Consider the following 14,710-nt stretch of genomic DNA (forward strand, 5'->3'; position numbering starts at 1 on the left):
AATTTTTTGTTTGTATTGTCTCTTCTAAATACACCCAAAGAACTCAAATCTTAAAACAGACCAAATATTAATGTACAGAGCTGAAACTCTGTACTGCAGATTTATTTGATTTGTCATTAAAATTTGAGATAATTCTTCAGAAACTCTACACAAATCTATGTCAACAAATAATTCATAATGTGGTTTTAAAAATTCTCCAGTGATGTTATTTACAACTGTAATCAAAGAGGGTGTTTCTCACAAAAATAATTCCCATACATGGAAAACATGAGAGATAAAAATGACACTAGGATAATATTTTTCATTGACTTCTATATATAGACATGTTCCCCCTTGGGGTCAACTCATTTACAATACTTTCTTAGCATGCCTTTTCTAGGATTCTGAAGCAGGAAAATCACAGTAAGAGTACATTATTTAACTTTAGACTGCATAAGAAAATCTACTACATATCAAGCACATTCAATTCCTCATTGCTTTTTGGAAGCAGAAAGATATGAGCCTGAGAAATTACCAAGGATAACTTAAAGCTCATGGAAAATATGAGCCCTCCCAATGATGGGTAAACTTTACATACCTGTATGACCTAACCCTACCCAAAGCTTTAGCTTCTCTTTGGGTAGGATTACCTCATGTTCTCCTTTATGTATTAATAGACTTACCTGGCAGGTATCACTTTAAGATCAAATGTTGTCTGGATTTTTGAATATGTCTTCCTGAGCAGTTTTTTTCACTATGCCAGTGGTTCCCAAACTTGGCAACTTTAAGACTTGTGGACTTCAACTCCCAGAGTTCTCCAGCCAGAAGAGCTAATTAAAGTCCACAAGTCTTAAAGTTGCCAAGTTTGGGAACCACTGCACTATGCAGTGCTTCCCTAATAAATGCCAATAAATTACCAAATTCAGTTCTGTGACTTTAATTAGCTTATCAGTACCCTGCAGTAGGCTTGCCTTGCTGCTTGAAATTGACAAGACTTTAATCCTTGACATAAAAAACAGTCTTTCTGATGCTGGAAAAGATAATTTCATGCAGAAGTAGAACTCAGTACTGAGGGGGGAGTTATTCCACTGTAACTTTTGCTGTGGAGAAAGTTCAACACTTAATGTGTGTGCCTTTTCCATCGATTTGTCCTCCTTTTCAATTTCAATTGTCCTCCTTTGGCTGTTCATGTATCTAGTAATCCTGCCTTTTGGGATATGTCACACTTTCAGTATCTTGGAATGTATACAGAGAGTTTCCCCTGTGATTAGTTGTAAAGTGGATGGCTGGCAGAAAGATCAGTCTGCTGATTCTGTACTCATCTTTAATTGGTAGGGAAGAAGACCCAAAACCACAGAAAGTTTAAAGACAGGACTTTGCCTAATCTAGGTCTGCCTTAAAGGATACAGGGTCTAGACAGCTAAGAACCTATTACAATGAGCACATAAAATCTTCCTTGAATTGATCTCAGCTGAAGACCTCCTGGACACATCCATGTCATTTAACTCCCAACAGGGTGGAAGTGGTTTGCCATTGCCTTCTGCCTGGATATTTTTCAATATCTCAGTCCAGCCAATAACCCAGGGATTACCTGGTAGCCTCCACTGAGACTCTGTCCAGGTTTGAGCTTTCTTAGCTTGATATAAATATCACTGAAGTAAATACAGCAAACTGCTGTGATATTATTATGAAGAAATAACTATGTTGATATTTTAGATCACATGTCAAGCCATTTATAAAAACTTATTTATTTTTAACAATCTTATTTCTTTCACAGTGCTGCTAGAGTCAAACAGTGGCAGTATTAAGACATACTGAAAAGCTGGTGGTAATGATGGTTGTCCATAGTTTTCCACAAGAACAAAATACCGGCCTAAGAATCAGTTTTGAGCCAAGAAACCTGCTATTACTTTTTGCTAGGAATTGCCTTTGCTGCCTCTTTGTATGTTCCGGGTACTAGCTTCTGTTATGTACATTTAATCTTTATCTCTGTTTTCTCTCTGTGTTGTATATATTTCAGCATGAAGATAAAATTTCAAAAATTGCTAAAATTCTCCTCTTTTTTTAGAAAGTAAATATTGTTTCCTAACTCTCTTTTAATTTAGTTGTCTTCACAAATAAGAATAGGTTACCTCTCTAAAAGTCAAAACAATCAAACAAACAAACAAACAAACAGCCTTCCTCCTGGGAATATTCAGGGTTTTTCTTCTCCCACCAAAAGATTGTAAAGAGATATTGCTCAATACAAGTATTCGTCTGTCTACATCCCTGAATTTCACAGTCAAATAAAACAAATCCTGTTCTGTGTCTCTTCTCACCACAGTGCAGTAGAGAATTCTTCCATAGAGAACAAAGTTTATTTTCTCATATGAATAGGAACCAAATGCAGCCTATCAGTAAACCATGCCCACCTACACATCGAGATATCAGCCAGTTAAATCACTGCCCTGAGGCAAAGGACTTTTCTGCTTTATTCACTTCCCGATTATTTTGGTCTATCTTTTTTTTTCTCCATTTCTTGTTCATGGATGGTAATAATTACTTCATTTTCTTCCCCAAAAACCTTTAATAGGGGAAATGTGCTGTAAGCCTTTGTAAGGAGAAATTGGCTTATGAATTCAGAAAGAAAGAAAAAACCTCACCACATAATTATAAGTAGACCATCTGGCAGAAGGGCAGTCTAGTAGTATACTATCCTTTTTTAAAATGAATCCCATGAGGATGACTATTATTGCATCTTATATCCTTCAGTTATAGAGTAAAATCAAATTGGAGATAGAAGAACATGATTTTTTTAAAAAAAATCAATAGAACAGACAAATGAGTCGATATGACATAGTGTAAAATGGAGTTAAGGGGTATGATCAAACAGATGGCTTTTGCCAAAATAAAATAAATTTGTGTGTACTATTCTGTATACAGTAGTTCCCCTGAAGAGACATTTTTATTTGAAGACAGGCACCTAATTTTCTTCTTTAAGTACTACAAATTTATCTTCTTATTTGATAGAAGTGTTAGTCTGAGCTTCTTTTTTTAATGCTTTCTGTGTTTCCCGAGCTGAAAGCATACTTTTGATTTTAGAAGTTTCTGCAGCTTCTCCAAGGAGATCTCTGTGACTCACTACTACAGTAGAGTCACAGACTAATTAATTATTGGATACCCATGGGATTACAGTGGTGGGATTCAAATAATTTAATAACCAATTCTCTGCCCTAATGATTTCTTCCAACAACCAGTTCACCAAACTTCAGAAAGTTAACAACCGGTTCTCCCGAAGTGTGCAAACTGGCTGAATCTCACCACTGGGATTAGATCTCTGATTGCCACTAAATCAAGTTTTGGTATTAAATACAGTTTTGGGGGAACAAATGGATTTCCATCCAAAATTGCCCTTGGGATCTTGTTCCGGTCTGTGTACATCTTTCCAAACTAACAGGTCTGAAGAAGCCTTGGGAAATTAAATATTAATTTAATACAATTTTCAAATTTTGATTCTGTGAGACACATGTTTTGTGAGATACATATTGTCAGAAGTAAATAAGTTTTTGATGTATATACTCATAGCATAAAATGCAATAAAACAAAATCACAATAAAGTAGAATTATAAAAAGAGGGTTAGATTACAAAGAACACAAAACAAGGTCACTGATGCTATTATGAATTTAATAATTTATTTCTGAGTTTAAATGATGACATAACAAAATAAGCAACCTGACTAAAAGTTTGAAACATATCTGCAATTTTCTCCTGATTTCATTGTAAATGGAGCAGTGGAGGATGTCATTAATTATATCCTTCATAAGATTGGCACCATAGGGATAGAGATACTATTGAACATCTCTTATGAAATCTTGCTTCAAGATATGCTGACGTCATAGTCTGTAAACAAGCAGATGTGAAATCTTTCCCAATGGAGCATTGGTAATATTAACAAGATCTTGGGAGAAGCGTTTACATTTTCAACAGAGATGAAAGCAAGATGAAAATGTGGATATCTGATTTGTAATAGCATGTTTATTGCATCCCTTTCAAAATGTATCTATCATTTTCGCTGTTTCAAGAGTTGAATTCTTCCAAAGGGTGATTACAAATAACTCACCATGCGGGGAAAAAGTTGTATGCCCTTATGAAATTATGTCTCTTGATAAACTTTCTATACTCTGTCCCTATCTACATGTTGTTAATTTTCTCCTCTTACAATATGGTTATTGTAAGAAGAAGGGAGATTGTCGTTTTAGTGTAATAGTGTTGTTTATTTGTAGCTCTTCAGGCTACTTCAGGCAGTGACAAACAACAACCTATCTTAAAAACCAGGCAATCTAGAATTCAACCAGGAAATATGATGTGGTGTACTGAAAATTTCCTGAAGAAACCATGGTAACCTAAGATTTTAGACAGAGAAAGGGAGAGAAGTGGGTGATAATAAAAAGCATATATAGTATATGCCACAGAGCAGTTGAGTATTCAACTATTTGTCATAAATGTTGCCATTAAATATGTGAGAGAAATGGAAAGAAAACTCTTTCCACATGGTGTAACTTATGGTATGTATTATGAGAAATATTCTATAATGATTTCAGTTTTTAAAAGTGACTCCTTTTCGCATTAGCTTTCTGACAATGCGTAGGTAGGTGGCTAAATTTAGCTTTGTTTCATGGCTTCTTTTCTCACATATTAGACTGATTTAATATTGGCAGACATGTTGGCATATGGTATTCACACATGTATAAATCTGAAGGAAGAACTGGCAACATAGATTTGGGGAACCTAACAAAACCCAAATCATACTGCTGCTATTTCTAAATTGAGAAAATCCCCCTAGGATTGGGACATAATTTGCAATGCAGAAAAGGAGACAGCCCAGTTTTTTCCTCAAACCTGCCAATGGCATTGCACTCTTGACCCAACACCTTACAAGAGATATTTTCTAAGACCTGTGAAATTAGGATTCACAATAGCTAGCTCTTCCCAAGTATTCCTGAAAGATTAGAAACACACCTTCAGCACTGAAATTGAATGTAGAGATGGAACCAGTGCTGTCCTGTGGCTGCTTGCAGCTCCAAATCTCACTTTTTGGCAACCCCAAAGTTCCCTTCAACCACACTACTATAAATTTCTGAATAAAACTGCTTGCCAGTTTGTGAATGTATGTGTGTGCACATGTTCTCATGCATTAAACTTTTCCAGAAAAAGAAGTAGAAAAGTCTCTAAAAGGTGATTGGATTGCAGACTACTGCTGTAGCTGGATTGATCCTTAATTGCAGTCTAAATTTCACAGCACAGATTTATCATTACAAATTAACAAAACATATTTGAGTTGATTTTACAAAAGAACTTAAGCAGCGCTTTGATAAATTGGGATTGTGACCCATTATGTAACAGTTGCTTGTGGGCAATGAATAATTATAAACCTAGCTGCACTGCAACACAGTTTTAATATTCTCCAATAGCTATTGGAACTTGCTAAATTGAACCTGTATAGATTTCATGTCTTCTCATTGCAATCCAAAGCAGCAATATTTAATCCAATATGTCACTGAACGTTATAAACTTTAATTAGTCATCTCAGAAAATAATTTGCCATAATTAGTCTCTATAAGGTTAACATTATTCTTCACTCGAGGAACAAATTCATTCCGAAAAGAACTTTCACCTCAGACTGAATTATAACTTAGACAAAGTCTGAGTACCAGGTATTCTAGAAGCATTATTTCAACTAGATCTTTTACCTTCAAGACTAACTCTTCTATGGAACAAGGGCTGGGAAAGTTCTCCCCATCATTTTCTGGCCTTCACTTTACAAGGCAATTAACATTTCTTTTCAGTGATGACAAAAACAATTAGTAAAGTAAAAACAGAAAAGCGACTCACCAAATATTGCAAATACTTTGGAGAAAGGAGAGAGATCAGAGAGGCAGTTATTTAGGTCTCTGTGTCACAAGAAGAGTCTCTGCATCATGGCTGGGTCACATTCCTGTAGTCAATTCTAGTGATAGAATAACATTATCCACTTCACAATAATAGCTACTGTAGAAAGTTAGAATACCCACCCATCTCCTATGAAAATGGAATATTCTAGGAAATACTTAAAAGGCAGAATAGAATATTTCCCCTAAAAGAGAAATAGATATCTTAAGACAGACACTCAGCCCCAGCTCCCTGCCCCCAGGAGATATTTTGGTTATCTAACAAGACAAAAGACTGGACCAGCTTATCTACACAAAAGATCTTCCTCTCCAAGGTGATAGGATTAGCTCTCACTCAAGATCCAAGCCAGGACAAAGCCATTAAGTCACAATAGGAATTGCCCAAAGCCCCTTCAATACATCATCACCCAGCAAGATTCAACCTGGCCCCATGAAAGTCTGACAACCAATCAGAATATATTTCTTGCACAGGAACAGGAAGCTCCAAGGCAGGGCCCAAGAGAGGGTATAAATCTACCCCCCTCTTTCACCCAGGTGCTCTTTTTTGCCCAGGCCCTCAAACCAGAGGTGGTATTCAGCCAGTTCTGACACGTTCTGGAGAACCGGTAGCAGAAATTTTGAGAGTGGAGAGGGAATGGGGATTTTGCAGTATCCTTTCTCTGCCATGCCCACAAAGTCACACCCACAGAACCGGTAGTAAAAAAAATTGAATCCCACCACTGCCTCAAACCAAGTGGTCCTGTCCACCATTAAACTACCTTTCCAAGCAGTTTCTCCATGTTTCCAGTATCTTTTTCCCCACTTGGAACTGAACCCGGATCAGTGGTGGGTTTCAAAAATTGTTTGAACCTACTCTGTGGGTGTGGTCTCCTTTGTGGGAGTGGCTTGCCACCCATATGACCGGATGGGAGTGGCTTGCCGTCCATGTGACCGGATATGAAGATGCCGACGACACTTGTCAGAACCACCTTAAATTACCTCACACACAGCACTGGCATGCATAAGAATATGATGTAAACTTGTTTTTTAAAAGGCATCTTTGGTTTGCGTTAAAACAACTTCAACACACGCAATGTTCTGACTGCACCACAAACGCAGTAGTCATCCTTACATTTCACAGAGGCACTGAGTTTTATAAATATGAGCATGATAGTGTAGAATAATCATATCCAAGGACCAGTGGTGGGTTTCAAAGAATTTTGGAACCTCTTCTGTAGATGTGGCCTGCTTTCTGGGTCCACTGGTGGAACCTCTTCTAACCGGTTTGGTAGATTTGACTGGTTCTACCAAATAGGTGCGAACTGTTAGGAACCCACCTCTGACCCAGATGGACATTTCTTCCAACACTATTTATTTATTTATTTATTTGTTTGTTTGTTTATTTGTTTATTTATTTATTTATTTGTTTATTAGGCTTATATACCGTTTCATAGGGCTTTCAGCCCTCTCTAAGCGGTTTACAATTTTTTTTAGCAAATTGAGTCAGCAATTTGCCCCCACAGTCCGGGTCCTCATTTCACCCACCTCGGAAGGATGGAAGGCTGAGATTTGAACCGCTGAACTACAGATCACAGTCAGCTAAAGTGGCCTGCAGTACTGCACCCTAACCACTGTGCCACCTCGGCTCCTTTGGATTATGGGGTATAATCCAATCTGCCTGGATCATAGCTTTGTTTCCTAAAAGAAGGAAATAGCTAAGGTTTGTTATGCAAATGTGCCCCAATATCTGCTGCTGAAGCAGCTCTTTTATGAGATGGTGCGGTCTATATGCATGTAATTATAAATAGAGTAGAGTAAAAGTAGAATAAAAGTAGAACAGAATAAAACAGAATAGAATAGAACAGAACAGAATTATTTATTGGCCCAATGTGACAGGACACACAAGGAATTTGCCTCTGGTGCATAAGCTATCAATGTACATACAAACAACAAAGTGATAAGTCATAGATCATAAATCATAAGATACTATTAGTATAAAGATTTTCCATTAAATAAAAAACGTCTTTTTTCAATCAACATATACATCTCTGTTAATAGGATAAACTTTCATAAGCTTATCAACATAAATTTAGATACAACTTTTTCCAACAGATTGGTGATCGGAGATCAAATTAATTGAGAAATAATATTAACTTTAGGAAAAAATATATAGTCATTGTTTTTTTTTAAAAAAAAAGGTTTTATTTGTTATTATGACTAAGCCTATGTTGGAGAAAATTGTTCTATGAAAGTTTATGTTAGATAGCAAAATGGTCTGCTTCAGTAACTGCAGCTGAATATTAGTCAAGTATTTGTAGTTTCAGGGTATTCCCCTCTTCCCCAACCAGCATCATCAATGGGAAGGAACTCTAAACATTATTTAATGATATCTCCTTCATCCTCCTTTTGTTCACAGTATCTGGATATCCCATTCTTGACTATTTTTGGCAATATTTTTTAATTAATTAATTATAGAGGGCTATGTTAAAGTATGCCAGTAAATCTGAGAAATGGCATACTTAGAATAATAATACATTACTTAACATTAACATGCATGTTATTTGAGATCCTGTTTTTTAATTCTTTTCATACTTGCATTGTGATGTTTCACTTCCTGAAGAGGCACACAGTGGTTAGTGAAACCACTAATACACATCATAAAATATTTCATTTGTTTTGAGGTACAGTCAGGATAACTTATATTCCTGAAACAATAGAGCCTTCTGTTATGAGAAAAAATAATCTCCTAAATCCCTTTGTGGACTAAATGAGGCTTTTTTCTTCCTTTGGCACCATATCAAGGTGCTAAAGGACTTATCAGAGTAGAGATTTATTTTTACAGAGATTTATTTTCATAGACTTTTCATAGAATGAAATGTAAAACCTGAGAACAGCAAACTCAGCAGATATTCAGGAGTTGTTTTTTGGATTCTCCTTTATTGTTATAGTACCAATTCTCAGGGAATGTATGTCTATATCTATGTCTAAGACCAAAATAACCTTATTTTGCTTGACTTTAAAATGCCAGTCCTCTGAGCTCTGTAGCTTAAACTTAGGAAATATACTTTATGAGAGAGCAATGCACATTTTGAAAGACCAAACTGCACAAAACATTTTTTAGAATACTTCTATACCATTCTCACTGCCATTTTCAAACCCTTCTTGCAATTCCATATGATTGGCCACTGGTAGCAGTTGTAAGACTAACCAATGTTTCATCCAACTACCTTCTTCTTAACCTTCCTTTTTTTTCATGGTTAGTAACTACCAAATGGGGGAATATATTTTCATAAATTGTAAAACCTTCCATCAAGAAACTCCGAATGGGTTTATAAAGAGTTAAATCTGTAATACAAAAAGGTATGATACAAAACCTGGTTCCCTCAATGTATGTGGGATTCCAATTCATAGAATCCTAGTGAATATGATCTGTTTTTCTCATTTCTAAGTAAATTTCAATAGTTTTACAGTGTGCAATTTCTGCATTTATTTGTTTCCTGGTTGTTTGTGATTTCCCTAACGAGTTGGCTCTACCGTCCATAGTTTTTCCAGAAAACATAAATGAACAAATTTATTAATTTTCCACTGTGTAAAATTAAATTTAATTAAAACATAATTCATTGTAATTTTCTTCTTCAAGCTTTTAGCAGTGGGAAAGGTCCACGAGTTCTTCTTAATACATATGAAACACTTCTACAAATGCTGGCATATAAAAAAATATTTGTAACTTTTCCTTTTAGTGCCATTAGTCTTTCTTCCAACGCATTTAAAAAAGATCTTCATAAATGATCTTCATAAATTATTGCTGATGTCCTACTGATGCTTGACGTCAAAAGTCCTCATATATGACACAGACTAATGCTGGCAATAACAAATACATTATTCATATAAGCATTTAGATTGTCCTCTACAAAGCTGTGAAGAAGCAAAATGCATGCATCTGAATAGGAAGAAAATTTCATATTCCATGCCTATTACTCAATAAATAGATAATTTGCACAAAAAAAAAACTTTTACCTTCAAATTTCTATGCTTACAATACTTATAGTATAAAATAATAGCAAAGAAGAGGAGTGCCTTTATAATACCTTTAAAGAATATTTATATTGTCACAAGGTGCTATTTGACAAAGGGCAGGGCAGTCTCTGGTCTCACAAATTCATTTATTAATTTACAGTTCCAGTTGAAGCCATGCATTACTATTTTGTCATGATTGTTTAGTCTACTGGCTAAACTACTGAACAGTAACAAGTGCTGGTACCTCTCATAGTCTGCTATTTTTGAAAAACGTTTCAAGGCATTTGTTGGTATATTGTCTGAGGACATTTTAATGGCTTCCCATGAAAGTAGGTATCATAATACCCAGAGTAATTTGTTTCTTTACTTTAAACATCTGTGAGTTTTGCTAGAGAGGAACAATGCTGGTTAGATTAATGTTGTGTGACATAAAAACCCAATATAAATCTTAGCTTTGATTGTTTCCTCAAATAGAGGTGCATCATTTTGAAGGAATTTACCTCAAATGCAGAATTTTATTTAAGGGAAGATGTCTATGGAGATTCTCAGTCATCCAGGTCATAGTTGTCCTAATGGCACCTTTTCCTTGAAGACATTCACTTCTCATCCAAGAAGCTTCTTCAGTTGGATGAGAAGTGAAACATCTTAAGAAAAAACCAGTTGCCACTTGAAAAAGCACCTTTGGGACATTTAAGTGAAGACTGTGAAACTTTCATTCTTGTAGTACATTCTTTTGAAGCTAATTGTTAATATGCTTAATAGATGCTATGCCCATCTTGATGGATTATAGTTAAATATCTCTAAAAATAATTGGGGGAAAGTATGGATCATAGGAAATTCTGACTGGACCATAAATGCAGCATCTTTTGATAAAAGATTCTGCTGAGTTCTAGCTTGTTTCTAATGTTTACCAAAAGACAGTTACCTATGGGAAATTAAAAAGCAAGAGATTGTGATAATAATATCCAAATGTCAGTCCCCAGAATGCATTGAGATTATCCTCTGAAATAGTTGCAAAGAAATAATTCATACATCAGAATGGGAAAAAAGGTAGCATACAGTTATCAGGATTAATATCTGTTGATAACTTTCTCCTTTATCAACTGCCTAATTCTCTTATAAAGATAATCACATTAGAAGAATGCAGAGAAAATAATCCTTGCTAATGATGTTGTACAACCATCTATACCCATGATAGCAAACCTTTGGCAGAGCCCTCTCTGCGGGCACGTGAGCCATCACCCCAGCTCAGCTCCACTGTGCATGTGCACGCACCTTCCGCCAGGTAGCTGATTATTGGGTCTCTGCCATGCATATGCAGGTGCATGCAGGAGATGTGTATACATGCGTGGGAGCTAGTGCAGGGGAAGGGGGTTTGTGTGTACTTGTGCAGGGGAAGGGGGTTTGCATGTACATGCACATGGGGCAAGGGAAGCATGAGGGGGGAGCAGCACACACCCCGCAGCCCATTTTGGGTCCCAGGAGGCTGCGGGGAGGACTTCTAGGCCCAAAACAGGGCACGGGGGTCGCATGTGCATGCCCATGGGAGCATGGGGGAGTTGTATGTGCATGCAGAGGGGGGGGCACGTGGGGGTGATGTCACACATGCATTGCATTATGGGTGTGGGCACGTTTTTGGCACACAATGACAAAAAAGTTAGCCATCACAGGCCTATACCATTGTAAGACTCCACAATAGTTAATTTGAAATAAGTTGTATTATAGACTTAATAGTTGAATTATTGAACAGTTCCCAATATTTGAACATTTTCTTAATGAGACACTATATGATTTAAGAAAGTTTGTTCTTTTTCAGTCTGTCTTTCAGCATCTTTAAATCTCTGATATTGGCATGCATACAAATTTCCACATTAAGGTCATTTGATTCATTCAAGCTAGTTGGGAATGTATTTCATCAAAACACTTCATTGGCCTATTATGGTGTTTTTAACAGTCCATCTATAAGCACTTTTTAAAAAAAAAACCACTGAAGTTGAAAGGAGGTGTATAATTTAAAGAGTAATCCTGGCAGATTCTTCACTTTGATGCAAACTGGCTTTGCAGTTCGTATAGCAGACATGCATAGCAGCAATCTGAGTGCTGGCACAGAACAACTTATCTCACCTTTGATTCTTCAGAAGAATTTCTTTAATCTTAACTGTCGGTAGTATTCATATGTCAACACCATGTATTTACATGGACTGTAATGTTAATATTTCAATATTTATGTTTTTATCACTTTCAAGTTCTGTTTTAAAGTATACATGTTCCATTGTTGCACTTGTCGCATGCCATCCAAATTGTGTCCCAACTGGTAAGTTCTGGCCTTATAATTACATGTGAAGCTGCATGAGACATACATTTGTCTAAAATTAACCATTTCTCTATATCATCTCTATTCTCTATTCTTACTAATAAATTGTAGTAATGTTACAATAGGCAGAATAGATCAGTGAGGAACACTGATATTTCAAAGTAAGAGAAGTAAATGATAAAAATCATGCATTAAAGAAATGAATTAAAGAAAAATAGTCACACACGTATGTTTGTGTGTGTAGTTTAGAACAGAATTCTCCAGGTTGGTGGTGCTTTTCAATGTCCAATCTGGCTTGGGCAAAATTTCTCTTTTAAATAGAAGTTATCCTTCATCTACAAGCAGGCATATCTTTAAAACTCATAATAATATTACTTCACAATGATGGCAAGCACTAAATTCGTCACAGCATGAACCCTGTTAGAGAAACATGGCCCTACTATTTTAATATTTTAGATAACAATTACACTGAATATTATAAGAATAAAACTCAATTTTACTAATTAGCTATTTCTCTTATTAAAAATGAATGATTTACTCCAATTTAGTGATCTTGAAATACATGGCACAAAACAGCTATAACTGAGGATTAAATCTACTTATAACTGAACAAAATCTTATAACTCTCCATGATTTAAGTGGAACATTTAATTTTGGTCATTGTATTCCTATGACAAATAAAACTCCAAATTTCATTTTTTTCCCTTTATCTCGGCTACTTACAGTACATATTTACTGGCAGAACATAGGCTTTTTCCAATACTTCAGATTATTTTCTAAGTAAGAAAAACATCCAACAAATAGATTTTAAAGAACTCCACACCTTTTCTAAATAATCCAGATTCATCTATTATAACTGTGGAGAAAGCCGGTATCTCCTAATTAAAACCATCTGTCCTAACTGTTATGGATGAGACCTGTAAATTACAAAAAAATCAATCAGTTTGAAGTTTTCAAGAGGAATTGGATTCAAAATTCTCAGTCAGCATGAATTATTATAGAAGGCACATTTGGAGGACATCAGCTATCACATACCTCTCTTTATGCATAATCGTGCTTGTGACCAACAACTAATTAGACTGTTTGGAATCTAATACTTTAAAGTTGTATGGACAGCAGGCACAAAATTTAGGGCAGCATGATTTCCTGTTGGCATTAGAACAAAAGGGGAGCATGGCAGAGGAGATGTGTGGGAATGAGGCCTAAGTATTAATGTGTCCTGCCTATTCCAACAAATGTCAAATCGGTTCACAGCAGGAGTCTAAATCTCCAATCATCATGAATGTCATACCAGGACAGTGTCATTAACCCAAATGTTACAACACAGAAATATTGATACCAAATCGAAATGAAGAGAATCACAGCATGTAATTAAACATAAATAAATTTATTAAATTAAGCAACTAACCAGTTTTTTTGCTATTTCACTGTGGTGTTTTGGTGATGACTATGCAGTGATCAATATGAATTTGGGGTTCTTTTTAAATTGGGGTTGCTTTTCACACTATCTTATACATCCACAGATAACTGTAGACTGTATCATGACAAACTGTAAAATGTATCGTGACAACAAAGGCTTCACCCTTTTGTATTTGTATCTCTTATTCCAATATGTAAGGGGCAGAAGCCTCTGTATTCTAAACAAGGCGGCTGGGCGCGATTCAACGGATGCAATAAGGGCGGCAAAATGCAAACATTTCGCCGCCCGTATTGCCACGAGATAGGCTCTCATAAAGGCTCTCATCAGTGCTCGGTCTGACTCAGATTTACTGGCCCTCCAGTGGCGCTCTAGGCGTCTCTTTTGGCGCTTCATCTCCCGGAGTTCCTCGGTAAACCAAGTGGCCCTCCTGGATCCGCTGCCTTGGAGAGGTCGCAAAGGCGCAATCTGGTTTAGAGCCCCTGCCACCGCTATATTCCAAGCAGCGACTAAGGACTCCACCGGATTGTGGACGATAGTGTCAGGTATTTCTCCAAGCGCCGTCTGAAATCCCATAGGGTCCATCAGGCGCCTGGGGCGGAACCACCTAATCGGTTCCCCCTCCCTACAGTGGGGGATTGGCTTCCGAAAGTCAAGCCTCTGTAGGAAGTGATCAGACCATGACAAGGGCAAGGTTTAAATGCCCTTCAACTCTACATCACATCTCCACTGCTCCAAAAGAAATACGAGGTCAAGTGTGTGGCCAGCTGAATGAGTCGAACCCCGTATTACTTGGGTCAAGTCCATGGCTGTCATGGAAGCCATGAACTCCTGTGCCCCATCAGAGCGTTCACCAAGTGTAGGCAGGTTGAAATCCCCCAGAACCATAAGCCTGGGGAACTCTACTGCCAACTCGGCTACTGACTCGAGGAGCGAGGGGAGGGCTGTTGCAACGCTGTTGGGAGGTAGGTACGTTGCAACAAACCCACTTGACCACCAAGGTCCAACTTCATCAACAGGGACTCACACCCGACAAGCTCCGGAGCAGGGATCCTACGAGGAACTAAAGACCTTCG

General features: G+C 36.9%; 1 long non-coding RNA gene across 1 annotated transcript in view; it reads right to left on the reverse strand.

The window, feature by feature from the left end:
- The window catches only part of LOC116510672, a 65,771-nt gene extending 59,831 nt beyond the window's left edge, over positions 1-5,940 (reverse strand). Inside the window, exon 1 of the long non-coding RNA XR_004255665.1 lies at positions 5,852-5,940. This is a non-coding gene — a long non-coding RNA (uncharacterized LOC116510672). The remainder of the gene's footprint in view (positions 1-5,851) is intronic.
- Positions 5,941-14,710: the final 8,770 nt, after the last annotated feature.

This window comes from Thamnophis elegans, chromosome 6 (assembly GCF_009769535.1).
Source record: "Thamnophis elegans isolate rThaEle1 chromosome 6, rThaEle1.pri, whole genome shotgun sequence".
In the NCBI taxonomy this organism is placed as follows: domain Eukaryota; kingdom Metazoa; phylum Chordata; class Lepidosauria; order Squamata; family Colubridae; genus Thamnophis; species Thamnophis elegans.